The 26762-nt window shown below is 40.9% G+C and overlaps 1 protein-coding gene and 1 long non-coding RNA gene across 4 annotated transcripts in view; one reads left to right on the forward strand and one right to left on the reverse strand.

The window, feature by feature from the left end:
- Nucleotides 1–26762, reverse strand: part of CTNNA3 (catenin alpha 3) — a 540285-nt gene that overhangs the window by 223235 nt on the left and 290288 nt on the right. The gene's annotated exons all lie outside the window — the stretch shown is intronic.
- On the forward strand, nucleotides 1601–11579 carry LOC310845471. The gene is made up of 5 exons (XR_014564780.1): nucleotides 1601–1669; nucleotides 3790–3965; nucleotides 8779–8801; nucleotides 10958–11031; nucleotides 11499–11579. It is a non-coding gene; the product is annotated as an uncharacterized lncRNA (long non-coding RNA).

Here is a 26762-nt window from a genome sequence, read left to right on the forward strand (position 1 = left end):
ACCTCTTCCTGTCAGCTTGATCTGATTCACACAAAACTCCCGAAATGTATCACTAGCCAGGTTTCAATGTCAGCGGTTCACCTTAATCAATGCAGAAAAGCAATCATAGAGAGGGAGCTCAGGAGTGACCATGTCAGTTGCCCCTTCCATCTTATCATTCCACAGCAAGACTAGGGTGTTGATAGGGTTGCCAGCCACACCATCAAAAAAAGATCCCAGGACATTCAGGAATCCCTAGGATTTCATAAGTCTGTTCTAGGGTCCTCTCAACCCCCCAAATCAGATATGGCAGAGTTGCAGGGGTGGGGAAGGGGGGAAGCTCTGTTGCACTAGAGATAGTTCCTGCATTCCACTTGACCAGATTAGTTGAAAACAGCCTGATGTCCTGAGGTTAGCTAATACCATCCTGAAAACTATATCTGCCATCTCAGGGAAGAAGACTGCTGTGCAGCAGGGTGGATGGTATATAACCAGAATCTCTACTCTATGTCTTTGGTCCAGTACTACGTGCAAAGCCTCTGACCAGGGCCCAGGCTGGTCTCCTGGCAAGGGTGATTGAATCCTGGTGGTCAACAACAACTCCTCCACTCGAGGCTGTGATGGTGCTGTGCCAAGTATTCAGGTGGACAGAACTGAGTCACATCCAGGCCACCCAGCTGGACGTTGGTTCATCCACAACCAAATGGTGAATGAGTGGAAGATCTGGTGTTCACCAATAGCACTGCTAGTCTAGAGGGCTGGCTGGAATGACAAATCAAATCCTAGAGATAGGCAACCAAGCCAAAACAGAACAACTTCTGATACTGACGGTCCCCTCTTCTTACTGGCATGACTGCCAGCCTCTCTCATATCTCCCCTCTCCTGTGAGTATTGCATTAGAGACACACACAATTCTCACTACACATGTCAGGTTCACAAAAATAGACAAGCATAACTGACAGCAACCAGGTACACAAGCCCCACTCTAGTAATTCATACAACTAATATCAAAACCAGAGTACAGACTAGGCTTAGATGTATGCTTATTTGTTTTCAGTGTTTATACTTGATTTGCTTTTACTTGCCCATTTTTCTCTGTGGGACTACAACTCTTCTCAAGTTGGGTCTCTAACGTACTGTTAAACCACAAAGGATGGCTGGTGGCTTTTCAGTGCCTCCTATTCACTAGAGAGAAATAACTGATATTTAGGAGGTAAACATTGCACAGGGAGACTGTACCACCAGTAGCCATCAGAAGTTAGAAAACAACCATCTCATACCTTACTTAGATTGCTTTGGTTGACAGTGATGCTTCCTTGTCTGCCTCTTTTCCCAATGAGAGGTTAAACTTACATTTGAGAGAATGGGAAACAGACTGTTAAGAAATGTTCTGCTTTAAGGTGTAGAGAATAGTGGCATGTGGGCAAGGGGCCACTGCCTGCCTTTCTCTTTCAGGTGGGAGGAAGGTATGTGACAGCATGTTGGTCAGTTTCTATTTCCATCAACATAAAGGCACAGGAGTCAGTCACTGTTCTGGCAGCATGAGGTCACAATCCCTCCTCTTCAGGCATCAACATGATGTCATGATGACACTTCAGGCAAGCAGCATCAGCTTCAGAGTGCAAAATGCATTGGTCAGAAACAGCACAGTCTCTTTTTCATTTACGTAGGCATGTTCAAGAGCATATGAGTATGTCTCTTTTTGAGATGAGAACATGATATAACAGGGTGACCACTTGCAGAGTCTGTCAAAGAGGGGCATAGCTGCGGGTACTGACATGCCACCCCAGATACAGCAAAGCTTCCACTTTCATTGGTGCCATGAGGGGGCAGATTAGGAGAGGGAAAGCAGATGGCATTGGTGGGTGGTGGGTTGAGTGGCAGCAGTGGGCAAAGGCCAGCATTATCTGGCACAGGACTAAGTGTGGGGCTTCCAACTGCAGCATGTGCCCTGGGAGGCATCCTGGCTCCTGCCCAAGAACAAAAAAAGGTGTCCTTTCTTGTAAGTAAGAAAACAAACTTTATTTTGACAGTGTAAACTCAGCAACAGCAGAAGGGCAGAATTTTGTTTAGTCTGGGCACCAGCAATGAGCAAAGATCAAACCAACTTAAGAGACAAGCTTCAGCATTCCCTGAAGAATGGGCGTAGCCAAGGTTTTTGTTAGGGGTGGCAGGACATTTCTTGGTCAGTTAGTTAAGTATTTCTATTGCTTTACTTGATCTGGGAGGGGGGAGAGCTGCTGTTTAGGGAAGCTTTTAATGTATTTTAATGTATGTACCACTGTATTTTAATATTTTGTTGGAAGCCGCCCAGAGTAGCTGGGGAAACGCAGCCAGATGGGCAGGGTATAAATAAATTATTATTATTATTATTATTATTATTATTATTATTATTATTATTATTATTATTATTCCTGCTACGCCCATGCCCTGAAGGCAGTTCAGGGACAAGGCCAGGGGGGTCAAGGCTTCAGATCAGGAGTTCTGATCTTAAGACTGCACAGAAGCATGAAGTTGTATGAACAATTGGCCCTGCTTACCTGCCACACTTTTAAACAGGAAGGAAAGTACAGCTACTCATGAGAACTGTCTGTCCCACCAAGAGCTCCTGGATTGATGCCGGGAACTCCTTCTAGGGAGCTGGGTCTGCACCAGCCTCTTGAGGTGCTGCTGTTGCATCAGAGACAATGCATGGCTTTCCTTCTCCCTTGATTGCTCAGTCTGTGCTGTGGGGCTCCCTCCTTCCTTGGGCATTGAAAGGGCTTCCCTGGCATTGGATGGTTCTGCCTTCTCCCCCTGCACTAAGGAAGAGAGGACTGGCCAACATTATTCTTGCTCTGCCCACCCATTCCTTCTTCCCCTCCACCCTGGCTTAAATTTGCTACTTAGTTTTGTACCCAAGCTTCACAGCAGGCAGTTGTGAACAAATTTTTTTCTATTATTCTTCCATTTTTAAAACTCTAAAGCACAAATATCAAGTGTGCTTGTCTGGACTTTGATAGCTCTCAATCTATCTTCATTGTGTTGGTTTCTTTGACCTTTAACGTATTTAATGTTTAATCTACATTGATAGTGCAAGATTCATTCTATGGATTAATAATGGATATGGCAGCACTATGGATATGGAATGCAATAACGGGCAATAAAGGCCAGGAAACTATGGAAGTATGTAGCTAATGCTCTCTCACTATTGAAAGCCTCTCAAGGAAAATCAAGGTAGAAGTCATGACACATGAAGATTTATATAAACAAAGTTCTTCTTATTATGATGTTCCATGTGAGGTTCCCCTAGAAACACAGCAGAAGGACAGCAAAAATCTCATTGATTAACACAAATGTTTATCTGTTACCTCCATTCTTGGCTGAACAGAGTTTGGGGGTTCAATGGAATCCATAACTGCTGAAGTTAGGGAATGTTCTGTGGGAAGACCATCCTAATAAATGCATCACTGTGTTGAATGAAGAAACCAGGATACAGAGTTTTGTACATGAAACAGAATAGCAAACTTAATTCCCAAGTCAGAGAAACCCTAACCCAAATTCTACATTCATTTTCACAGTAGTAGCTGTTTCTGAGGAGCTAGTATGGTAGATGCAATTTTAGACTAACCTTGAGGAAAATTAGCATCCCGCATTTATCTTGCCAGTGCAAAGTCAACAATAAGGTCTCTTTTAAAATAACCATATACATGCATTTTCCAATAAGCCTCATGTTTTGGTTTTATATTGTTACCATTCTCATCAAATATATAATAGATATAGATATATAGCTATTGCAGTTAATAGTTTCTCTCTATCCTGCATGCTAAGGGAACATGTGGAGTACTGTTTCCTACTGTGGACACCACACTTTAAGAAGGATACTGATCAGCTGGAGTATATCCAGAGGACAATGACCAGAATGGTGAAAAGCTCTGGAAATCAAGTCCTATGATGAGTGGGTGGAAGAGCTGAGAAAGGACTAATCTACACTGATGAGTTATAACGTTAAAAATGTGTTATAGAAATGTGACACCAGAGGGTGCTGTAAAGCAGCGATCTTTTGCCAATGGGAAATTCCACTGGGAGCTATATTTTTATAGTGTTTTTTTTATTAGTGTTTTTGAGATGAGTGTAGATCCAGCCTATGTTTAGCTTGGTAAAGAGAAGGGTTGTTATTGTGGGAGGAAGAGATTTTCAAATATCCAAAAGGCTATACTGCAGAAGATATAGCAAACCTGTATGGTGTTGTTCCAGAGGACAAGACAAGTCAGTAGGTGGAAATCGCAATGAATATTTCATTTGCGTGTCAAGAACCTCAAGCCAGGCCAATCACAATGAATATTTCATTTAACATTAGGATAAACTTTCCAACAGTATCAGTGAAAAAGACTATCAGTGTGGAGGTGGCTGGTAAACTGGAGAGACTCAAGCAGAGGTTAAACAGCCATCAGTCATGCAGATCCTGCACTGAACAGGGAGCTGAATTAGTGACACCCAAGGTCCTTTCTAACTCTATAATTCTATAAGGGAAATATTGTAAAGGCATTAAAGACTGTGATCATGTAATGCCACACTAAAAACAAGGCAACTGTTTGCAGGCGTTCCTAATCATCCATGGACATGGCCAGACAGGACTACAATTATTGCTAGAGGGCGGCATTTAAGTACAAGTGTGCTTGGAAATCTTCTTGCAACCACTGACCCCTGGAAAGAAGCCACTGGGCTCTGGAAAGAAGCTGGCAGGCTGTTCGCTCCTTGGCGTGAGGTCCCTCCACATCTCAATTCACCCCAGAGACCTCCTTTTGCAGCTGGAGCAAAGGCTTGCTTTGTTAAGTGAAGTTGACAGCTAAAACAGTGCTAAATAGGGTGACTTGGCTGCCCCAGGACATGTTGCCTCTAGGTTTCCAGGTTATGTCCCACCCAGGGCCGGCATTATGAGGAAGCATCCTCAGGCGATTGCCTCGGGTGGCAAGACCCTGCCATGATCCAGGGGTGGCAGATTCTGCTGCCATGCCTGCTGCTTCCCTGTGGCTTAAGCAGTCAATGCTGCTGCCTCCAAAATGCTGCCTGGGCCCTGGCACAGATTTACTTTGTAGAGATTTCCCTTGCTTTTTTCAAAATGGTTCATTGTACCAATGCAGTATAGGGAGCTAAGGACATCAACAGGAGCCCAGCCGAGGGGCCAGCTTTTGCTCCTTTTAGCATAAAATGCAGAGCCACCTGATGTTTGTGTCTGCCCCTAAACTAGCCTTCACAAATCAGGTGCCCTCCAGATGATTTGGACTACAACTTCCACCAGCTGCAGCAAGCCCTAAGGGCAGCTACACCTGAGAAGACTGCACTACTCTTCCGCCCTTTGAATAAACAAAAATTAAGCCAAACCTTCTGCAGTTTGAATAATGGCAAAACCACAAAGGGAGGAAAGTATGACATTGGTTCTATGACAACAATGTGTGGATGCCCCATAAAAACCGAATGAACCAAGAGTGGCAACCCCACACTAAACACACAGAGAATAAACATCCTCTCCCTGCTCTTTCCAGCAGCTGTTTACCGAACACAACCCTACAATTACTGGATAGGGCTCTTCTCCACCCGCAAATTGTCCATTCACGAAACTACCCACAGCCATTAACAGAATATAAGCATCCTTTCGTCAACTCAAAACTCTAATCAAATGGCACATTCCTGAAAAGCCAGAGTGATATACTAATTCATGCTACTCATGCAGCAAACTCAAAAGCAATATAATTTGGATCCAGTCCAACCGAAAGCACAAATTGAAACCCTGTCTGCAAGAAGATTTTACTTTGTTAGAGGCTGGCCAGCAGAAGCTGTTATACCACAGTATTATTTTCTTCTGCCTTCCCCAGCCCCTTTTTTTTGTATTCGTTTGCATGTCATAAGAACATAAAGAAGAGCCAGCTGGATCAGGCCAGTGGCCCATCTAGTACAGCATCCTGTTCCAACAGAGGCTGATCAGATGCCTGTGGGAAATCAGCAAGCAGGATGTGAACATAAGAGCAATCTCCCCAACTGTGCTTTCCAACACTGCTGCCTCCAGCTGTGGAGGCTGAGCATAGCCATCATAGCTAGTTGCCATCGATAGCCATGTCATTATTTTAAATTTTGTATATATCATCCTTTGAGTGCATTGGCAGAAAAGCTGTGTACACAAATGCAGTCAATAAATTAAGAAGCCTCCAGACAAACTATTGAATATTTTTTCCTCCGTAACATTAAGCATGAAAACTCCCCCGCAGTTGGGAGTATGTATTTCAAAAGGCAGGGAGACAATCCTCAAATCACTTACTGCAAAGTAATTCCATTTGCTTCAGTAAGACTAGTACAGGTAGTGTGAGGGCTATGGTTTTAGGCTGCAGCCCTATATACACTTACTTAGCAGTAAATCTCATTGAACTTAATAGGGCTTACTTCTAAGCAGACATGTACAGGATTGCCCTATCAAGTGTATTTAATAACTATGCAGGCCAACAACCTGTGCAAAGAAATTCTAAAACTTAAGAGATGCTCAATCAGTGAAAAAAAGAAGAAAGGAAAGAGAACAATCTTTCATGACCGTTAGGTTTTGATGTGAAGTTTATACATATTCATGATACTTAAAAGCTGTAATCTCTGAAGTTATGCTGGGGAATATGTAGCCTAATATATTCTTCCTATTACCCAAAGGGGCAAAGATGAATTAGTTGACTGGATATTTTTTTAATCAAATAATGACCTGATCCTATGGTGAATAGGAACAGCTTTTAGGAGACTACCAACTATATTTACAAGTTCCAGTTAGGAATTAAAGTAATTCTAATCAACTTTGCATTGCTATTTTTAATTAGCACTGCAGATGTGAGTTAAGTGAGTGAAAGCCAACTGGTCACTCATTGAATGCAAACACAAAGCAATCTATCTGGCCTCTGGTGATCCTTCAAAAGAGATGTGGGAAAGATTTTTCCAGAATTCAGTTAAGAGGAAAAGAAAACTGTCCTAAAAAGGCAAAAGAAAGACATATTCCACAGGATCTCCCCATTTTTGGACAAAAGTCTCCCCTGTCCTGTTTGGACATCAAACAGGAAGCCTTTTCCCCTGTATTCGAGTTTGACTGGCCCCATCAAGATCAAGGACCGACCTATGACACATTAAATCCAGGTGGTTCCTCCAGGATGCTGTTTGGGGTGGCGTCTGTGGCCCATCAAGCCCCATCTGGGTATTCAGACACACACAACACCTCCCTCAGACCTCTTTACTGGGATACCCTATTTCTTTGGATCAGGGAGAGGGAGAGGGATCCGTCCCATGGCAAGAGGAGGAGCCAGTATCATCCAGTGGCCATGTGGGCAACAGAAGCTCCCCCCCCCCCCGTCTCACCCATGTTCTTGCTGGGCCACAACCTCTGTTCCAACAGAAGCTGGTAAGCAGTCTTTACATCAGCATCATTCCCCTTCCCAATTTTGGATGCAAATTAAAAGGAATTCATCTCATTCAGAAAGGAAGGGTGGAGCCTAAGAAATGTAAAAGACATTAATCTAGCCCCACACGTTGTTGCAGCCCTTTGTTGCCGTGCACTTATATAGTCATGAGCGGCTAGCGGGTAGGAGTGCCTTGCGGAGCAGGCCTCCCCACAGTGATGTCATTGCTGCTAACTGCAATGGGGCAGGGCAACAGCAAGGTCAAAGTCAGAACTAGTACACTCACATTGCATGTCACCAAATAACTGCAAATGTGTTCACAAACGTGAACACTGACTGCATGGAGCTCCACCCATGCGAAAGCCTTTGGGCCACTACCATACCACTAGCATTACATTTGAAACAAGCCTTAGTTCACAAACCATTACCTCTCAAATGTATTTCGTAAGGTTTCCATGAAGACCAATGTATCCACAACACAGGGAAACGGAAGAAAAAGGGGTGGAGGAAGAGAGAGAAAGAAAACAACCAGTTTTGCACATTAGTATTAATCATTTGCCAGAGGCAAATCTTTTATTTCACTTTCTTTCTTTTTTTCTTTTTGGAAATGTACGAGTGCTCTTTCTGTCCATTAAAAAGGGAATTCAGACAGAGATGGCCTCATGGGAAAGTGGAGATTGGCTATTACACTGAAGTGAGAGATTGCTTTTCATATACAATTATTGGAAGTGCCACTTGTCCCTAGCTAAATTAAACAGTTGTAGAGGCAGACCATATCACTTCAAGCAAAATCAGTACATTTCTCCTCTCTGTACTGAATGATCTTTTGCGAATATAGAAGTGTGTAGAGCAAAATATACTATGTTTTCTATTGTTAAATAAATTACTATTGGGGGGGGGGGAAATCCAACAATTTTAATTAAGAAGGGCTGGATTTAAAACCAATATAGGTATTTATATGTCTGCGTACCCCAAGAATATTTTAAAATACTACTCTATCAGAACTACAAATGCCACTACCCTGAGGTGGGTGCAAAAATGAGGTTCTTGGCTTTTATAGCTTTATACTGTCATGATTAAAATGCATTTTGTAATTTTTTTACTATGATTTTAGTAAGTTGGCAACAGTAATAAGCAGAAGCACTAGGGTCAAATTGTGTATTTGACAACCTTGTAAGCTACTGCTTGTTAGATGCATTTATGTCTATAATATATTCACATTCATATATAATGCTTTTAAAAAACATATATTTATACTACTCTGTTTTATCCTTTCATTTTTAAAACCCAGTTGGATTGACAAATCTTTGTACAAGCAGGTCAGCCTTGAAACCAAGCCAAAATGTGTATGTGTGTATGTGAGTGAATGGTTTTTTGCTTGCAGAGGGCTAAGAAGGAAATAAGCAGATGAGCAAACAGGTAAGCCAGACATTTTCTGCTTTGCTTTACTATACTACCAACTGTGGGCCTATGGAAATGGAGTATGTTCCCATGCATTTTTCAGCCCAATGGCATTCTAGATCAGGCTTCCTCAACCTCAGCCCTTCAGATGTTTTTGGCCTACAACTCCCATGATCCCTAGCTAGCAGGACCAGTGGTCAGGGATGATGGGAATTGTAGTCTCAAAACATCTGGAGAGCCAAGGTTGAGGAAGCCTGTTCTAAATCCTGTGACAAATGAAAGTGCTTAACGATCCCATGTGTATATAAAGGCAGTTCTGCATCAGTGCCAATTGAGAGAAGGCAATTTGGGTGGAGAAGCCTCCTTGAAGCAGGCAGGGCTCACCCTTCTCACAAGAGGCAATCATCACCTCTTTGGCTCAGGCAGGTGTCCCCTCCCTGCCTCCCCTCCCCTTTTTATCAGCCAAGAGGGGCAAGAGCCTAGAGTGCAAGTGGTCACCCTGACTGATCCACACACCTTTGCCGTATTTTTGAACCTTCTAACACAGCAGGTTTGGACAGTGCTCTGGACATCTCTCAAGATTCATCTGCTGTAACAGTGGAGTCAAGGTCCCAGCGGATGCAAGCAATTTTATCTTCAAAATGCTTTGCAAACAAGTCACACGAGCTACCGTCAGTTCTGTCACCTCCTTCAGGCCAGACTGTAAAAGGCCCTGTGTTCCCCAATAACAGCTCTGCTGGACGGCACAATGAGAATACAATGGTGGCTGCAAAGTATGCCTTCTTTGCTGCCTTCACTGTCACTAGGCTGGCTCAATAATGAGCCCTCGCCAGTGTTTGACTGCATTTGACTGGAGTTTTCATTCTTTCACATTCAAGCTTTCTCCCAGCTTGTTTCCTCACCCTAAGTTCTGGAGTATATCAGGGAGCTAAATGAGCTCCACAAAGCAGGAGAGGGCATTCAGGAGTGATCGTGTCAATTGCCCAAGCCATTTGGATGTTCCAGAAGTCAGCCAGAGCTTTGACAGGAGCACCCATCATATCAGCTGAAAAATCCCTACAGGATCCTTAGCCCCTGGGTCCTGTGTTTGTGTGTGTGTGTGTGTGTGTGTGTGTGTGTGTGTGAGAGAGAGAGAGAGAGAGAGAGAGAGAGAGAGAGAGAGAGAGAGAGTATACCCCATCTTTTGTGTGTATGAAATTAGGGTTAGTGTGCTAAGTAGAATTATTCATTCATTCCAATTTCTATCTACCACTTTCTAGGGCTTTTCTCTTCAAAAGGAAGAGAAAAGTCCCAACTGTGTAACATTGATTTTTAGGAAATAAAGCTTTGAACGTGCACTCTCCTTTTGCAAAGAAAGATCCCTAGGCGGTGTGTCTCAGACCTGATCAATCTTGGCATACACAAGAAGGCGGTTGTTTAAAGTTCACAATTCAGTTCCACCTCAAACAGGATTCTGTGACAATAACATGCTGAGCACAATGATGACTGGACATCCAGTAGCACTACAGTAATGTTACATTCTGGAGGGAAACTAGAATGGTTGTCATAGAACTTTCATTTTTAAAAGGTAAGGAGAATCTCCAAGGATAACATGTACACCAATGCTTTCTCATATGTGACACACTGAGCTAAAACCACAGGTATTTTCTGAAGTTGTTCTGGGGTGTTTCTTCCAGAAGTAATAATTTACAAAACTGCTGACCATAGCCAGAGCTGCCTTATTTTTTATTTTTGCTCTGTGGTTCTGCTTGTCCTTCATGCCAACTTGACATCAGTTTCAATTGTCAAGGTAATTCGTACTTCTATACTACAAATGGAAAAACTGTTTTGGTAACATAAATGATGTTTTATGACCACAGAACTTTGTGTAATATGCACTATGGTTAGTCCACAAACATCTTACTCAGGGTTAGCTATATTGGTTTTGTAGCCCTACACTTCAGTAACCAGTTTTTGGATTGTAGCCTAGATCAATATTTTCAGACTCCCAACATGGGGTACAAAACCTTCTAATATTGATGACCTGTCCTAGTCATATTTGGAAATTTTCATGGAACCACATTGGGTTCAACTGGGCCAACACTCTTGTTTCTCACACTAAAATCTGATTTTGCACACAGAATAGACTAAGCAGGTTTCCTAGCCCTAAATTTCCTGCCCTCACTTTTACACAGATTCAACTTCACTTACTGACAGAAACATCTGGATCTGACATGAAGGCTACATGCTCCCTTTCAATATGGCTCAGGTAATGTTTATGTGTCATACACAATGGAACTGCTAGAAACATTTTATAATAAACAGGAATAAAGGGGAGGGGTTAACCAGGCCTTAAAAGCAATGCATTTGTAATGGCTACAGAACTACTGCAAACTTTATACACAGCAATATGGATATTATCTGGCTCTGCAAATGTCAATGGACAAGCATCCTCACTGGGAGCTGGGACATTTGTAATGCAGCATGCAGCTCTCAAAATAAGACAGCATCAGTTGAAAAATGTCTAGCCATTATTTGTTGCAAAGCAAATTCATTGCAAATAAAGTATTTATCTATATAATATGTTACTCATCTATTGACTAGCCTAGAAGCATTCAATTAATTTTCTCATTCATATTCCAGCCTTCCCATAATATGTAGCCTTGCAGCTTCTACATCAAGAGTTTTTCCATTTCTTTTCATTTTATTGGCTTTTCTTGCCTTTCCTGTGTACAGTTGGAGACATCAGGGAGAAGGGTTATCTGCTTCCTCCAGTTACCGTGGAAACGTTGCATAGAATCAGACAGCACTAGCTCCTAAGAATTTTTTAAAAAATATTTGTCTAGTATAGATTACATAAAATAAAAAAATGGATTGAAATGATATAAAATATGCTTCCATGCTCCTAGAATTCATTATGTGATCTTAATTCAGTTTAAAGGGATGATAAAACATTTTACAAGGGCTCACTCTTAACAGTAAAATTACTGTTCTAGGAAAGGTAAAAAAGGATCATAAGGGAACATATTAAACATTTATAAGCATTATAAACAAATTATTATAATATAGGACTCAGTATTCCAACTTAAGCACAGGACTTTATACATCTAAAAAAGTTTCACAATATGGACATATTACATGGAGCTATTGTTCTGAGCCCTAAATACCCAGGGTTGTTGTTTTTTACCCTCAAAATCATGGAAACTACAGAGCTGTGAACATTTATAATTTATACTATAACTAGGGAAGGCTTAGAAAGTCAACTTTTGCAAATTTCTCTCAGAAATGGCCTAATCCACACATCTTGGATTGGAACTTAGCTGTCTACCAGATTTTGCACTTCTGTGAACTTCTGTGATGCAGGTCTTCACCATTAAATACATATTTTGAAAGTACTCTCTATACTTGTCATTTTCATGTAGAAATGGAATGGAATATGAATATGGGTAAAACTAAATGTGAAAGTGCTGTGGAATCAAAACAGACAAATTCACCTTACTGTAAGCTGGCAAGCATGGCTTCACATCATTTCAAAAGCAATTTTAACAGTGCAGTTCTATGTACAATATGTTCACTTGGATGTATGCCTGATAGTATTCAGTGGGGCTTGCCCCCAAGTGAGTGTGCACACAACTGAGCCTAAAGCAGCAGCAGTATCAACAACAACATCTCAATTGGTTCAATCAAGCCTGTTTGCAAAGTTTCCCCAAAACCTGATCTAGAAAAATCATACTAATTGGTACAATCCCCATCAAAGTGAAAGGGAATTTTTTTTCTTCCCCTTTGATCTCAACAAAAGAAGGGCCTTCTCTTGCATCTAAAAGATTTCCTTAGAGGGAACAACATGGAGTCCACTTTCCATGTGTTCCTCCTGCATCATTTGATTTTTAACATAGTCAAAATTTAATGTATTCCCAAGAGGCAAAACTGTTCTAGTTATTGTGATGGTGCACAATGTTTTCTTTTTTATTGATATGCATTCACAAAACTGTTGCTTCAGCTTTTCTGATTTCTTTCTAGGACCTACTCAAGCAGCATCAGCAGCTCAGCAAGTGCCCAGATCTGCTAATGAAAAAAATAATCAAGGGTATTACATTTTGTGCCATGAGATGTTGAAGGAATTCAGGCATTACAAGGAGGTTGGGCAGGATTTTCTTGCCCACACTAGGTTCAAATTAAAGAACTATACATGAGTCACCACCATAGCAAAACTATTGTTTCATCTTACTATTTTGACATGGTTCTCTCCTTGATGACAAATATACCAGTATTCATTCATTTTATTTCTTTGACGATCAGAATCATAAATTAGTATATTTACCCGCTATAAGTTACTTCTTTCTTGCAGTTTTCTTTCATGGTAAAACAATTCCATTTTCCATGCCCAGTCATAATTAAGTTCTCCCTTCTGCATTTCCTCCTGCCTTTATATTTATTACTTATTACTTATTGTGTGCCATTTCAGACTTGTGGTTAGTAAAACAGTGGTAGTTTGCCTCAGCCCGAAGAACTGCATAAGGTATAAATTATGGCTGGGGTTGTTTCTTGAAGAGTATTTCCTCACTTCACATGGAGGGACATTCAAAAGCAAAAGATATACAGTATGGCATCTTTTGTTCAAAGGGGGGGGGGTGAGTTTAAAACCCAATGTGCATGTCTGAGCCTTTGGGTACACTTAAAGCACTTCTGCCTATTTTTCTTCTTTGGCGATCACTTGTAGCCGAGTAAGATTGTCTTCCATAAACACGGTTTTAAAAGTGAGTCCATGAGTGACTGTGGAGCCCAATTCTCGATCGACATGTCCTTCCACAGTGGGGACATAGGTTTCCAGGCGGGAGTTGATCACAGTGAGGGTTTGCCAAGCATGCCTTTCTCTTGGCACATTTCTCCCTTCCGTCCTGAGTTCAAGTGTCTTCATGACACTTTTGGTAAAAGCTGTTCTCCAATTGGAGCACTTTACAGGCCAGTGTTTCCCACTTGTTGGTGTTTATACTACATTTTTTTAGATTTGTCTTGAGAGAGTCTTTGAACCTCTTTTGTTGACCACAGCATTACACTTACCATTTTTAAGTTTAGAATAGAGTATTTGCTTTGGAAGACGATAATCAGGCATCTGCACAACATGACCAGTCTAACGAAGTATATGTTGAAGAATCATTGCTTCAACACTGGTGATCTTTGCCTCTTCCAGTACACTGGCATTAGTTCGCCTGTCTTCCCAGGTGATGTGTAAAAATTTTCGGAGACACTGCTGATGGAATCTTTCTTGCTTTGAAATACTTTTTTTATCTGAGAATGTGTGAATTTTCCCTGTGGACCCTTCCTCTATGCACAATTAATCATAACTCTTGCATGGCCTAGGCCAGCCCTCCCCAACCTGATACCCACCAGATGCTTTTAACTACAACTCCCATCATCCCTGACATTGGTCATGACTGATGGGAATTGTAGTCCAAAACAGCTGGAGAGCACTAGGTTGGGGAAAGCTTATCTTGGCTGATCTAGTGACATAATTCATAGGCTTTAATGAGTCACTGCCAGAGACAACTATCATACAGAGAGAACTAAGTACATTCCAAACAAAAAGGTCCACCTGAAAAGGCCTTGCCTGTTTAAATATAACACATCTACATAATATAATATGGCATATTGCTTCTCTGCTGTAATGTCTAAATCATCTGGATCTCCTAATATACATTTTCTTAATACGGTAAAAAAGCAATCACCAATCTTCAATCATGTAAATTTCTATGCAAGATGGATACATGCATACTATAATGTTAATATGACATTTCATAGGTCAATACAACTTTTAAATGTCTTTGTTTGCACAGTGCACCATCTGCCATGCCTGTTAACTGTAGGTTGATTGACATTTCTAACTGGTATTGAAATATATCTCTCAGGCATCCTGAAACTAGGAAATCTTTACTTGTTCATCTTTGTTCTTCTGTAATAAAGGTTGTGATTAAATGGATTAATCAGGATGTAGGCAGGATGTAGCTTGCAGCTCAGTTTAGTAATGGAGGAGCTGGAGTTGGTTAGGTGGATTTTATCGAGAACTGAAGCTTTTATCTAATTATTTTCATAATGTGGGGTAGACCAGAGGGAATGTGTGTGAAATATAAAGTTGAGAGCCTTGACTTCAGAAGCATTAGTGGCATCAGGAAACAAAATAATCTGAACAGAGATTACACTTTGGCTTGCTTAAAAGTGCAGCCATGAGAGAATTTTGATTTGAGAGAAGAACTGTATAATGTTTTTAAGGTACATCTGCTCTCTTTTGAATGTATTGCCCCAGTGCAGGCAAATTAGCTAAAGCACGCTCCTCATTCCCTACCTTACAGAGGCAGAAAGGGTGATCCAGTTTATTGCTGACTATATGTTAGCAAGTCAATTTATTTTAGCCATCTCTTCCCTGCTCCCTCTGCCAAATTGCCTTTTTATATATCTGCTTGAGGTAGAACACAAGAGGAACTTCAGTGTGGAGAGCCATGTGCCAGCACTAATTCCATTTCCTTCAGCCACAGCAATCTCCTCCCCGTCACTAGTGGCTGCTGCATCTGGAACAGCAGGTCAAAGCTTCTCACTCCTACACTAGCAGTGAGAATGACAACCCTGGCTCTGGTGCAGGTGTAGGAAATCTTTGGTCCTGCAGATGTTGCTGAATTATTATTATTACTATTACTATTATCATTATTATTATTATTATTCAAACCCCACCCATCTGGCTGGGCTGCCCCAGCCACTCTAGGTTGCTTCCAACAAATATAAAAACATAATAAAATATCAAACATTATTAGTAGCAATCTGATCCAATATAGAAAGTCACAATAATTTTGAAATAAACAACATATCAAATAAAGCAATATTCAATAATCCATTAAAATCTAAGAGTAAAGAGTAAAATTAAACATCAGCAAATAACAATTAAAGCTCCGCTAAGCATGGTCAATGGCCAGGGATGGCGGAAGTTGAAGTTCAGCAACATATGCAGAAATCAAAGACTACATAGCGCATGGATGGAGAGGTGTGTGTAACCTGGGGAGAGTCTCAAGAGCCAGATAGGACACCTAGGTGTCAACTTTCTGGATAATAGAACTATAGAATTGTAGAGTTGGAAGGGATCGTGAGTATCTGTTTCTATATTCCAAAGACAATGACCAGCACTGATAGAAACACCAGACATGTTATCTGTAATTTCCCAAAAATTATGTAAATTTGTCCCACAAAACTAAATACTGAAATTACAATTGGATTTGTACTTACTAAAAATTCTGCTTATGTTAGCAGAAACCAGAGCAAGTACTCCCAACCTCCTTCAACTCTGGAGCATTGGGAGAAACCCCAAGTACATGTGGAAGAAAAGTAGAGATTGTTCCATCAGGCATGCATAAATGTCTGCACTGATGGAATGTTTTCCTTAGTGCTATGCTGAATTCCAAAGAGTTATCTTTTATCTCAAACAGGAATTCTGCAACCAGATTGTTGCTGTGTCTTTGGGACATCTGTGAGAATGTATTATTTAGCCATTATTTTATAAACTGAAAGCAGCAAAAAATAATAATATAGATATAGTCTAGTATGGGCTCTTGAATTCCACTTCATATGCATATGCTCATCAGAGATTTCAATCCTTAGGTGAATCAAAAAGGTTATCAACTTATAAGAACCATGCTTGTTTCTCAGATCACTGTACTATTTAGGTCAATGCTTAACTCAATAAACACTACACTTTCAAAGCAAATTCAAATGAATGCAACTGTTTGCATCTAAGTGGAACTAAAAAATGTAAGCCATGTAAAAAGAACTACCATTGATATTTTAAGTACCTCTTTTCCATTTCCATCACAGACTTCCTGCTGGAGCAATCTGTGTGCAAAGCAGAACCTTTGCCTTCATAAGCTCCAATTCTCTGCTTATTGTATTCAACACATATAATTATCTCATAATAAATTCAAAAATTCATATTCAAAACTCTTCAGTCCTTTCACATGATAAGCACTGAGATGGAGTGAATAGTAGAGAGATGTTATAATTATACCACATATGCAAAGGAGAAATAAAATGTATGGTATCAAATGTCCTTCAAAATACAAATACTCATCCGTCAGTTGTTGTGTAATGGCGAGGATATATACTGTATATGTGTAGGTGCATAAAAGAACAGACGTATAATGAAAATATGAACTGTGGAGAAGGAGGAGGCTTCATATAGGCTTTAAAAAGATACAAACCAAATATCCTGCAACAAGCAAACTATTCCTGCAAACATGTACCTATCTTGTAAAAATGGTGCACTGTTTCCCCCCCCCCCCAAATGCCACTGAGCCTGGGAGATCAGTGGGACAGCTGGAAAGGATATGTCCTGTTGTTCCAACTGCTTCTACCTCTGATATATTCAAATGTAAACAGGAGTTAGGTTAGAGGTCCCCCCCCCATTTTTAACTCTCCTGTCCCATCACTTAATCATGACCATAGGCAGCAAATCAATGGAAATAGGGGAGCCTCTGAATAATCATCTTTCCAGTGTTTTCTAGACATCTAGACAGAAGTTCAACCCTAGTTGAACCAGCGCCATACTTTTTTTAAAAAAAAAATGCATGTTATGATTGACAAGTAACTTTTGATGAATTCTTCCCCTCTTATCCATTACCATAATGCTCCTGAGATAAGATCAGAATGGGTGTTAGTTACTCCAGCATTAGTATCTTTACCATACCATCCATAAGACACACTATAAATTGCTAAGTGTCACCACTTACTGTGTTACAAAGCAACAGCATTCAGTGAACAGCAACCAAGGTTAATTAAGGTGCACCAGAGAGCTATGGAGTGATTATCATTACTGAGCACTATTCCTTTTGGCTCTTCAATCTCCATCTACACAATAGATTCAAAGACTATAAAACTTCATTAGTAGTTTAACTAAGCAATCCAACAAGAATATGAGATGGGTCAAGCTTTTTGCTTAGTAGCACAGCATACTGTACAGTATATGAAGGCTTAATTACAAAGCACTTTTTTTTTTTTAGAATACACCGCAAAACATCATTAGTAGTCTACAGGGCTTTTCTTAGGCTGGAACTTGGTTCCAGCACCTCTCAGGTGGACATCATTGCCATTGTAAGAGAACAAGGTGAATTCCAGCACCTCTTTTTCTACAAAAATAACACTGGTAATCTATATGATAAAACAGTGACAGCAGTATGCCTACATTGCAAAAAGCAGCCTTCCCCTTTCAATATTCTGGCTATAACTCCCATCAGTCCCATCCAGAAAATCTATGTTGGTTGGAGCTAATGAGAACTTCTGGAGGGCACCAGGTTGGGGAAGGGTGACATAGATGTTTGTGCAATATATTTATGTTTATTGTACTGTGTCAAAAGTCAATAAATGAGAGGACAAATTATAGCTATCTTAAACAACTGTTCTAAAAATCACCACTGACAACATGATGATCAGCAGATCTTAAGTGAGCAATAACATGTAGACAGACTTCTCGGTCTGTACAGGAATAGGAATTTCAACCAGAGCACTTTGCTTTTTTGTGAAGCTCAGCATGAAGGTATCACTGCAATATTTCACTGGCAAATAACAAATTTATTTCAGTGGGTGTTACCGATATAGCCACAAGTGAGTAAATTTACACCAAAAAGATTGAAGGCCGTTTATCACACAAAAAAAGAAACACTGGAATTTCACTGAAGATAGCACAAATACATCAACTGTGTATTTTCAATGAAACTTCAATGCTCTTTATCTGCCATGGAAATAAAAACCGTGTGTTTATGGGTGATATAGAACAGTAACAATTACTCTTGCCAAAAGTATTGTTACAAAGGCATTTATTATGAGGGTGTTTCAGAAAGAAGCAGCAAAATGGCTGCCCATGCTTCTTGATTCACACACCACTGTGTTATTACTGAACCTATACTTAGCTCTTCAATAGCATGCTAGGCATCATCCAGAGCACAGAAGATCTCTGCTTGGTGGACTCACAATGTAAATAATATGGGAGAAGAAAAGGCTTGAGGATAGCATAGCAAGGGTGAGGAAAGGAAGAATTGGTGGCAGCACTCCCCTGTCCCCAAGTACATTGCTCTCCACTTATTTAATTTATTTACTTAACAAAAAATGTATACTGCTTAATTATGCTGCCCCGCTCTGGGCTCCAGGGTCCAATTTAACATCGCTGGGGACATTGCAGAATCAGTTTCTCCGTCGCCTCCTGAAACTCCCCATGTGTGTGAGCAACGCAGCCATACATCTGGAGTTAAGGATTGCATCCTTAGAGACGGTCATCTGGAAGCGAGTCTTTGGCTATTGGCTGTCCAGCTGGCATAGGCTTCCCGACCATTACCTCTTTCAGTGCCTCTGGCGGGATGACTTCGTTAACCCGTGGGTAGGAAAAATCCATGCTAAACTTCTGAGCATCGGAATTTCCCCAGCGGACTCCTTAAAGATGAACCTACGCTCAGCCAAAAGCCTTATCAAGCAAAGATTAGCAGACATTGAAAATCAACACAACCTCTCCAGGGGTGGGGGTGTCTGCTCCCCCAGGTATCACGGAATAACCCCACCACTTGGCCTTCCATCATACATGTCATCTCTTTCATCTGTACCACACCGACTTGCATTTATTCGTGCAAGGTTCAATGTTTTTCCATCGAACCTGCTGAGCCACAGATTTTCCAAGGGTTTGGTGTCTCCGCTATGCGAGTGTGACGGGAAAACAGTTGAATCTCTTCCACATATAATGTTCAACTGTCCCTTACATAGCATAGCTAGGACTAAATTCTTGGGTCCTGCCTTACTGCGCTTGGTTGGCAGGCCTGTTGAGTCACATGCCGCACTGCTTTTGCAGGATACAGATCCTTCTGTAACTCTGCAGGTGGCGAGATTCCTGAATGCGGTTATCTCACACACAAAAACCACCAAAAAACAACAACAACAACAACAAAAACTAATCGGACAGTTATGATGAGAGTGCATGATGGATCTCGTCTCCAGTTCTCCTTTTTCTGTGAACCGTCCCTTGGATCTTTCCGGGCCCCAAGCTGTTATTTGTCACTGCTCAATGACCCACCCTTGCATCGTGGTGTTCCCCTTCTGTTGTTAGATGTATTGGTTTTTTATGCTTCTGTGCTTTTATGTTTGTACATATTTTATGGGCTAATAGCCGTAAATAAATTTGAATTGAACTGCTTAACTACAAATAAAGCCTCTAAGCAGTTTACAAATAATATAAAATATACATTTAGAATGCCTATAAAATCCAGCATTAAAAACAAGTTTATAAAAAGTAAATTAAATAAAATCAAGAGTTAAATGTATACATTTTAAACTTAAAATACAGATTAAGATACACATCAAATTTATGTTTCTGGGTAGGCTTGCCAAAACAGAAAAGTTGTTTAGCAGGCACCTGAAAGATTATAGGGAAGGCACCTTCCTCATGTCAATGGGCAGGGAGTTGCAGAGTGTAGGAGCTGCCACACTATAAGATCAGTTCTTTACAAATCACCTCCCCTAACACCCCACAAATACAGGACAAACATTAACCAGAACTTGTAAAAGTGCCAGTTCTACATATAGTAGTCAAATGGGTATATAAGACAATCTGCCAAGGAAACAGGGACCAAGATGTTAAGGGCTTAATATACTAATAGTAGCACCTTGAACTTGGTCCAGTAACAAATTGGCAGCCAGTGCACATATATGAGAAGGGGTGTTATAAGCCGACAGGATCTCACTCATGCTAGCAACTGCAATGCAGCATCTGTACTAGCTCCAGTTTCCAGGCCAAATGCAAGGGAAACCCTCAGTTCAAAAGTGGCTTAATGGGGAACTGTGGTTTAAAAAGGGAATGAAGTTCCACAGCTCACCTGCAATAGGAGGAGGGAAGGGGCAAGGAGTGTCCAGGCTTGATGCTCATTTCCAAGTATTAAGCCAGAGATGTCAAATCTTTCCCCAAAACAGAAACACTGGGTTCTAGATGCTGCAACACAAGGAACCATTCAGGCAATTGTGGAAACTCTTTTCTTTAGTGAGAACACCAAGGACTCTTCTGTTCAGAATCCTGAGCATCTCCATCACATTTCTCTTATATTGCTCATATTATGATGGGATGTAATTCCGCTTCTCCAAAGAGATCAAATTTGGAAAAGCCTCAGTTATGTTTAACAAACAATCTCAGTTCTCAAAGAGTGAAAAAACATATATAAATTAGAAGCTTGGACGCTGTTAAAGTTATTTTGTTGCAACCCTTTCCAGGGAAAAAAGTGGGAGAAGAAAGAGTTAACCTCCTGTTCAGGAATAGAAGGGAACATTGTCCATAGAGGTCAGCCTTTGTGTGTGTGTGAATTAGCTGAATTAGAAAAAGCAGTCCTGTCTCAGCTCTTTTAATAATACCGATACATATTCAAAATTACGTTTCCTTTCGCCTGACACCTCGGGCTGGTCATTTTTCATTTATTCTGATTTGGAGAAGTGTCTTTACTAAATTGTGATTGATTTTGACAGGCTGTTCCTAGGAAAAAATATATAGCTAGCATAAGGGACTTCTTTCCCCAATGCCTTCATTCTGTGCAAGAACTGTGGTGTTATTGGATATTCTAAATTAAGTGGTTTTTAAAATATCTGGGGGCTTACTGCATGACTGAAAAATATAGCACTTTCTGCTAGTTCCAACCAGCCCATGAGCTCAGAAAACAATGAATTATAATAATAAAGATTGTCCTTGATCCTCTCAGGATTTCACAGACTCTGCAAATCCATTCTGCATGTCCTGCAGGGCATTTTATATTTCATCTCTCTCCACTAAGGATCCCCAGGCTGGGAGCATTCCACAATCCTGCATTAAAATCAGACTGTTGAGCTAGTTCATTATTGGGTTCCCTTCTGTGTGAGAATATCTGCAACAGTGAGAAAGGGAGCACAAAAAGGTTAGAATTGATTGATGCTGATGACCTGACAGATCGACTCAGGGCAATTAGAGTTTCCCACACCTATTGCACGACTGCAAGTTTCCTCAAATACATGCACTCATTCACTCCTTTTAAAGTAGGAAATGGAGGATTATGTGCTAATTGATCCTGATACAGTTTTATTCATTAGAGGCTTCCATATTCAGAATCACAAAATTGCAATATAAGGAAATTAAATTCAACTGGGCCACGTATCTCTTCCAACTATGTTTCCAACTATACTTCTATGACTCTATGATTATCAATTAAATTGGCTGCAAGTCTTCAGACATCAAGTTGCCTTTGCTATCTTTCATTCTCTCTGATCAACATAGCAATTAAAATCTGTCAGCAGGAAGTCTAACAAAGAGAAAGACTTTCAAAAAAAAAAAAAAAGATTACAATGTGGAACACTCCTGCCCAGTGTTCCAGCCATTAATCCATGCCTTCTTGCAACATGCTGTACTCCATTCTACTTCCTCCATGGCTTTCCAATTTTATGTTCCAGAAGACTGTCAACATCCTTGTCCACTAAGCATGTTCAGCCTCATTGGGTGGTTTCTTGATTGTTTTGGGAGGGGGGAGGATTTTATACTATGTTGTTGTTTGTATTTCTGCAAACATCTGGATTTCCCTGAGCTTGTTGAGACCTCCCCTCCATGGTGCTCTAGAGCAGGGGTCAGCAACCTTTTTCAGCTGTGGGCCGGTCCACCGTCCCTCAGACCATATGGTGGGCCGGATTATATTTTGAGATAGAAAATGAACGAATTCCTATGCCCCACAAATAACCCAGAGATGCATTTTAAATAAAAGCACACATTCTACTAATGTAAAAACACGCTGATTCCTGGACCGTCCACGGGCCAGATTGAGAAGGCAATTGGGCCAAATCCGGCCCCCGGGCCTTAGGTTGCCTACCCCTACTCTAGAGTTAAAGCTGATACACGAAAGAAAGAGGGGGATTTGCCCTGCCAGACTTGAGGTTATATTATGAATCCGCAGCCTTCTGCTGGTTGAAAGATTGGATCTTACTGGAAAACACTGATGTCCTAGATCTGGAAGGGTTTGACAATGCTTTTGGGTGGCATGCATATTTGTGGTATGACAAGGTTAAAGTGCACAAACTGTTTAAAAACCACATTGTTAGGAGAGCAATTTTAATGGTCTGGACAAAATATAAAGACTTATTGGAGAGTAAGACTCCGAGGTGGCTCTCACCGGTGGAGGCCAAGGCACGTAAGAGACCTAACATGGAGGCCAATTGACCTAAATATGGGGAAATTATTGAAAAGATTGGAGACAATTGGAGGTTGCAGAGTTTGGAAACATTAAAAAACAAGGTGCGAGATTGGTTGCATTATGCACAAATTCAAGAGGTCTTTAAAGTAGACAAGAAGGTTGGATTCCAGGTGGAAAAATCGAAACTAGAGACAGAACTGTTAGAACCAAAAAGTAAACTACTTTCGAGAATGTATAACCTGCTGCTTAAATGGAATACTCAGGATGAGACAGTCAAATCCGCCATGATAAAGTGGGCGCAGGATTTGGGGCATAACATTATGTTTGAAGACTGGGAAAGGTTATGGAACACCGGAATGAAATTTACGGCATGTAGTGCCTTGAAGGAAAACATTATGAAAATGATATACCGGTGGTACATGACCCCAGTCAAGCTTGCTAAGATATATCACCTGTCTGATAATAAATGTTGGAAATGTAAAGAGGCGGAAGGGACATTCTTTCACCTCTGGTGGACCTGCCCGAAAGTGAAGGCCTTTTGGGAAATGATTCATAATGAACTAAAAAAGGTATTTAGATTTACCTTACCTAAGAAACCAGAGGCCTTCCTCCTGGGCATGGTGGACCAGAGAGTGCTTAAGAAGGACAGAACTTTTTTTATGTATGCTACTACAGCAGCAAGGATCTTGATTGCAAAGCATTGGAAGACACAAGATTTACCCACACTGGAGGAATGGCACACGCAGTTGATGGACTACATGGAACTGGCCGAAATGACTGGCAGAATTCGAGACCTGGGAGAAGAAACAATCGAGGAGGACTGGAAAAAATTTAAGGACTATCTGGAAAAACACTATAAGCTGTATGAATGTTAAAAAATGCACCTTTTAGGAAACTCTAGCTTCAGTAATGTTAAACTAAAGAAATGGAAATTAAGGCACAAGAAGTCTGAGATAGAATAAGGAAATAACTTTATTGTGTTTAAATGAAAATGTACATGATTCGGGTTATAACACATTTGAAATTGGGTAACATGATAAAACGAAGGATACAATAAGTAATGAAACAAGTTAACAAATTGCTGATGTTATGTTCACAGAGAATGCAGGGTTGGGAGGATGTGGGGAAGTCCAGTAGATTTGGAAAAAAGAACAAGAAAATTTGTAATCTTTTTATTTTATTCTTATAACATGCTCTTTATTCTTTTTTCTGTATTTTACAAACTTAATAAAAAATATTATAAAAAAAAAATAGAGTTAAAGCTGATACAATGGGGCACAGCCCCTACTTTGCAACTGCTTCCCTTAAAGGGCAGGGAAGAGCTCTGTAACTGCAGGATTGTTAAACTCAAAAGATATAAGACAATTGCTGAAGCAATGTTTCCAGCTTGCTGCTCTAAGTTGCCTTGCATCCAACCTCAGATACTCGCTCTGCAGAGAGCTGACCAGGGTCCTGAGCTCTTACAATTAGATTGATTTTGTGCCAAGTCTTGCCAGCAACCCTTGCAGTGTTCTACTCTCAAATAAGATAGGGTCTTTCTCCAAGCAAAATCCCCTTCTCTCTTTTGCTTCTGCTGAGTCCTCAGTGTGTGCAAGTCAAACAGCTCCCCGTTGCAAAAGTGCACAAACACCTGACATGCTGGTCATGTACCACTGGGAAGCTCAGATGGAGGGCAGTTTACCAGCCTGAACTTTTTCCTCCAGTGACCTTGCACTTTCTCAGGTCTTAGGACAAGTGAGCATGTTCTGTTGGGTGCTAGGCTTAATTCAGCAGAATTGGAATTTTTGCCAGTAGTCCTGGGGGTGAAATTATGCAAATAGCAAAAGGGCAGTATCACTGGAGTTCATAATTCCTTGGCAACTCATGATGCTTCATTTCAATATGGAGGTGTGTGTTATGGCCCCTGCATTCTCTCCATTTGTATTTTAATCTGAAAGGAAAAACTCTCTGCCCCTCTTACCCACTCATTTAACTGACTGCTGATGTGGTGAAGTCTGTGGTAGGGATAAAAGGAGACTCTTCCTGTTTCTCCCCCCTGTGGCATCTGTGCCACTGTTACCGTCTGCCACAGTTTCCTTCTGTTGCCTGATAGTGTGGAACACAGAGAAAATTATATGTCCTGGGGCCGCTGGCACATGTAATATGGCATAACAGTTCTATGGGTGGTGTGGGATAAGGGAGCCCTCCTGTTATTTCTGCCTATGACCAGGGGTGAATGGGGATGGGAGAGAGAGATGGGAGGGAGAGGATTGTCATTGCTACTGAAGAAGCAACAGTCACCAGGCAACAGATTTTTTTTGGGGGGGGGTCACAAGCAAGGAAACTGGAGGCTTCATGAATCGGGACCAGAAATTATGAGAAAATTTAGAATTCTCAGGAGAAAAAATGAACCATTCCCCAAGTGCTTTCCAGTTTCACTCATCATAGGCAACCTCAATCCAAATAAAGTCCTGAGGTGCTCACCAGTCACTAGATTGGTACTTGGGGTGTATGGGGTGTTAAGTGAGGGGTAGTATCCTCTGGTGTCCTCAGGTGGGGGACACATACTGCTCTTTCTGAGGTAGTTTGTCCACCTTGGGTCCCCAGCCTGCACTCAGCTCTCTGTGGCTCCTAGGAGCTGTCAGCATGTGACAGCAGCCACACCCTAGGAAATGGCTTTGACTGGCCGGCTAAATTGATGCATAAAATTAAAGCATAAAATGCTTTCTGTGTGCTGTGTGAGAATGGGTTGTGGCTGCAGTATACTTCCTCAATTCTCTCTGTTTCCCGGGTGCATTATTAGAAATTGCTTTGACCAAGACAATGGGCAATATATTCCTGCTTCCATGTCTGATATTGAAACTGTGTCTCTGACAATCTTTTTACTGAACTTAATTTAATTCAATGTCCACAAGTATCAAACTGAATTAGCAGGAAGGGCTGCCAAGTTTGCTAGGGTCTATGGTGCTACTGATTCACAAGCAGCTCTGCAGGATTCCAACCAGTGGGGCTGAGCAGCATATCAGGAGAACTGTGTGTATTTCTTCATTATTTTGCAGCAGGTTCTTTACTGCATGAATTACCTGTTTTGTTTTCCTACTACTTCAAGAGAACTCTTGACTGATGATGATATGTTGAAAATCAAAGTCAATTGCAAAGCAGCTTGGCAGAAAATTCTGGCCTATTATCTGTTCTCAAAATAGAAGGTATGCCATGATGAGCAAATATGCACTTTAAAGTGGTGATAAGTCCTTCTGCAGTGGTGCTCCAGGTAGCAGGAATGGTAATCAATCAATAACAAGTAAACAGAGTCCTTCCAGGTAAAGAAATAAATAAACTACCAGGGTTTGCTATGGGTGAACTGGTGATTCTGTCATAATGCATGTCACTACTGGTATTGACTGATGTCAAGCACAAACTTGACAGTTGGTTATCCAGGTTTGTATGTCTTTACCATTAGTCACAAAACCATACCAAATTAAAACAAACTTTTCACTTTTGCATTGGCCTCTAAGTGCTCTCCGTTTGTGTGTCCATTTTTCTAATAATGCAATATCCCACACTTTTTTATATCAAAACAAAAAAATTCCTTCCAGTAGCACCTTAAAGACCAACTAAGTTAGTTCTTGGTATGAGCTTTCGTGTGCATGCACACTTCTACTTCTTCTTCTTCTTCTTCTTCTTTTTTTTTTTTTGACTATGGCAGACCAACACGGCTACCTATCTGTAACTTTTTTATATCAGTAGTCTATATCTGCTTCCACCATGTATCTCTAAAATAATTAGTCTGGCAGCAGTAAGTAAATAACTGGCC

Source organism: Podarcis gaigeae (assembly GCF_964106915.1).
Source record: "Podarcis gaigeae genome assembly, chromosome: 5".
Taxonomy (NCBI): Eukaryota; Metazoa; Chordata; class Lepidosauria; order Squamata; family Lacertidae; genus Podarcis; species Podarcis gaigeae.